At 40.4% G+C, this 4268-nt stretch overlaps 1 long non-coding RNA gene across 1 annotated transcript; it reads left to right on the top strand.

Moving 5' to 3' along the window:
- Positions 1–1299: 1299 nt before the first annotated feature.
- LOC147630529 (uncharacterized) lies at positions 1300–2270 on the top strand. The gene is made up of 3 exons (XR_015267614.1): positions 1300–1526; positions 1631–1783; positions 1867–2270. It is a non-coding gene; the product is annotated as an uncharacterized LOC147630529 (long non-coding RNA).
- Positions 2271–4268: the final 1998 nt, after the last annotated feature.

The raw sequence follows: 4268 nt of genomic DNA, 5'->3' as shown, positions 1-4268 counted from the left end.
GCATCCATCCTTGATGCTTCTCCTATAGAACCTCTCTTCTATACTGCTTTCCAAACCTCAGAGTAGAGATCATCATGGAAATACTCTCCCATCTACCACCTCAGATCTCCAATGGAGGTAGTAGACCTCCCACTTTTTCTTTTTTTGCAAGAAAGAGATGCTAGAAGCAAGAAATACGCATCATAGAGTGTAAAGGTAGGAGCATTCGGGAAAACATCTTCACTTTCTGGGAGGTGACTGCTTTACTGAACATCTTGAAGTCTCTTCCAAGACCTCTAATGCATATCTCTACCATCTCTTCGTCTTTAATTGGCTCACCAATCATGGTAAATTGATCACATATAGCTCTTATCTTTGCAACATAGTCAAACACTAACAAGTTCTTCTTCTCAATCGTATGCAACTCTCCTCTGAGTTATATCTTGACACACTTTCAAATGTTCTTGAAAGTCCTTCCCACATGTTAGTATCTGTCTCACAATGTTTGATGTATGGATTATCATTTGACTCAGTATCTGGGCAGTAATACTCATCACCTTCTTCTCCTTTAATTGCCATGCTTTGATATCAATTTCATACTGTCTTCATAAACTTTGTTGAGTCTCATGAAAATGATCATCTCTTTCTTTGGCTTCTCTTCTACTACCTTCTACTAGTTCTAGAGGCATGTTTGGCATTGCGTCAACTCCACTGAGTATACCCCATAGCTCATAAGATTGAAGGAATATTTTGATTTTGAATCTCCAAGCCTGATAGTTATCCTTTTCAAGCTTTTCAATGGTGTTAATTTGTACTCCCACCATGATGACGAAGATAAAGTGAAAGGTTAGAGACGAAGCTTATAGGGTAGATGAGAGAGGTTCGTCGAGGATACCACTTCAAAATGTGTTGAAAACGCACTTATAAAGCTCTCGAAAATTAGCCGATCCCCTACTTTCACTTTTCTTTTCTCTTGAAAGTAGGATATCCTACTATTGCTTTTTACTTTTAAAAAATAATTCAAAGCCTGTTTTACGGTTAGACTCTTTGCCAACAAATGCTCCCCCTTGCAGCTCTCTATGGTTGTTGCTGCTGCTGGCTATGCTTTTGATAGCTTGCATGCGATGCCTATTCTTCTAGCGCTCTCTTGAGCTTTTATTGACTGTGCGTTTATGCCATCTCTACAACACGACCTTGCTAGCTTGCGCTCAACTCTCTTTACAAGCACTATTAAATAGATATTGTACCTTGAAGGATGGATTTAAACGACTCTCATTCATTTTCATATTGAAGGACTTTTGCTTGAGAAATACCTTTGAATTGTTAATTTTGCTGCCAAAAAATTCTCTAGCTGATTTGTCGAAGTCCACAGGATGTATGAGGCTGTTTGCGAAACCTAGTCCAATGCAAGGGCTTAGTCATTCCTATCTTGCCAGACACAAATCTTCTCGGCACCTTGATCTGCTCTGCAAGTTGCTTTTCGATGCCCTTGACGACATTCCGCACTCCATCCCTCATCAGGAGAAGCATGATCTTTGTTTTGCCAGGTAGGAAAGTTGGAGCCATTGAAATTCTCCAATGCAATGTTGCTTCTGTTGGTCTCCATAGCCCACATTTTATCCCCAAACCAACTTTTGATGTGGCATTGCAGGTACAGTAGATGGTAGCGGCAGCGGCTCTGTCATGGGCCAACACAATGACAACAGGCGGAGGCTGCAAAGGCAGCAAGTGGTGGCAGCAATGGGCGGCAGCGGGGCAGGCTCTGGCGGGCGACCATCAGCTCATGGAGAGCAGAGGCAGCAGAGTATGGTATATAGGTTTCTATGGTATACAAGTTCATGGATTGGTATTATGGATTCCTACATTTGTTTTCTGGGCCATGTACAGGTTTATGGTGTGATATTGTGGAGATATGATCTTGCATTGGTCACTTTCAGCGTGATCAGTTCTCTCTCCAGCGTTTTTTGTGGATGTTGAAGTCCATTTGCTTCATTGAAAAGAGTACGAAGGCAAAGGCTGAAACTGAACAACAGTCACCTCCATATGCTCTCTTGTTGCTAATCAAGCCAGGAACAGAGCTCCTTCAAGTTAGTGGAACTGCAAGATAAATGTTCTGGGGATATGCTACTTGCTGACTTTGGGGCTGATTCTGGGACGCTGTGCCATGTGGGCTGCCAGTCTGTCTCAAGGTGGCTCTGGAGTCTGGACTGCTGAATGGAATGAATGCAGAATGGGGAATTTTGGGACCTTTAATAGGCTCCCCTCCCTCCTCCCCCCCCAACCCCAAATAACCTGCTGGTCAGCCTGTCAGTGCCAGATCCATCACCTTTCTCCCCCTTATTGGGCTAATTTTCATTCCCTTCTGGCCAAGGCCATGCGAGCCTCGGCAGGATAGTTGTGGGTATGTGTGGTCAAAGCTGCCCAAAATGGTCGCCCTTCTTCTTCCTTTGATGTCCATGCTGATAAGCCCCAACTCTGTTTTCCAGATGTCTGCTCCTCAGCCTTCTGAAATCCCTTCACATGTCTGCTTCTACACTACCCATGTGCATCCCTAAACTGACCTTCACTTGGAGGTTCTGTCCCTTCATAATTATGGCTAGGACTGCCTACTAAACCCCAATCCTAAAGCCCCCTAGTAGTCATGACACATGCATCCTTATGTCTCGTAATGATAATGATGCATGTATTATCACAGCCCAGGGTTCTAGACCCATGCAAACTTACAAAGGCTGCAAATGAACCTATTTCGCTTCAAGTGCCGGATCCAGCCCCGCACTCTTCATCAACCCACACTGACAAATGCCAGAATAGAACCCAGACCCACTTTAAAAAAAGGGTGTTTCTGCCTTCCCCCATTGTATGAGATAGCCTTCTCCTCCTAGAGCGGCCAGCCGAAGGAAAAGAGCATCCGCCCCCTTTTATGGATCTTGCCTCTCATTTCCTAGTTGAGGATGATGTTGTATGTAGCCATTTTGGTTGTTTTCTTGGCAACTAATAGAAGGACCTTTTACCCAAAAGAAAAGAAAAAATCTCTTGCACTCACTTCATCAGCTGCTAGTGTAAAGTCTTTGTATTAGTGCCCTTACACAGGTGGGTGCATATGTAGATAGAAATGTGTTTGAGATTAGATAGCCAAATCAAGGGAACATCATATACACTTAAGTAGATTGAAATTAGCATCTTCATGGACTCGGCATCAAGCCACATGGACAATGGTAGAAATCAATACTCCACCCTCATCATTTGCGGTACTCAAGTTCCTACTCACTCTAGTTTACCTCCCTTTATGATGAGCAACAAAGGAAATGCCACATTCAGGCATTATAGAAGTGATTAGGTGGCCACATCCACAGCACATGGTCATGAGAAGCTAATTAATTGAATGCTAAGTCATTTCCTATAAATGAGCACAGACCTAATGCGTGCAAGGTTACAAAACCTACTTAAATCCATAAGGAAACCCTTAATCGCTATAAAGATTAACTACAAGCAATTACGAGCATAAGAAGACACATAGGAGAGATTAGAATGTACTTGGCGACGCTAAGAATGCACCAGCACTTCTGTATAGAGTTGGAGATGGCTGCTGGTGCTGTATAGAGTTGGATATGCCTGCTGCTGCTGCTGGTGGTTGTCATGCATGAAAGCGACGTGTATCTCCTGTCCAGAGGCGAAGCGTGAAACGCACCACTCCTTTAAAAGCTGGTGGACCTACATATCTTTTTAGTGCGGTAATAATAATAATAATAATAATATCAGTGCTTAAATTTGAAGCCCAAAATCGAGCTTTTTAAGCCCACAAATTTACCAAATGAAACGCTATTAAACTACCAAAGCTTCAAAATGAAACCTCTTTTTAGTTACTAAAGCTGCATGGTATATACAAATGTGTGTATGTACATATGTACATCTATAAATATATATATATATATATATATATATATATATATGAATATATGTATATAAATGTATATATACATACACATATATATACATATATATGTATGTATGTATATATATGTATGTATGTATGTATGTACGTATGTATGTACATACATACATACACACATATATGTATGTATGTATGTTGTATATACATACATATATGTATATGTATACATATATGTATGTATATACAACATACATACATACATATATGTGTGTATGTATGTATGTATGTATATGTATATATATATATATACATATATATATATATACATATATATATATATATATGTATATATATATGTATATGTATATGTATATATATATATATATATCTCTCCTCA

Source organism: Cibotium barometz, chromosome 16 (genome assembly GCF_041138505.1).
Source record: "Cibotium barometz isolate CiBa-2024 chromosome 16, ASM4113850v1, whole genome shotgun sequence".
In the NCBI taxonomy this organism is placed as follows: domain Eukaryota; kingdom Viridiplantae; phylum Streptophyta; class Polypodiopsida; order Cyatheales; family Cibotiaceae; genus Cibotium; species Cibotium barometz.
This window is presented reverse-complemented; position numbering and strand designations above follow the sequence as displayed.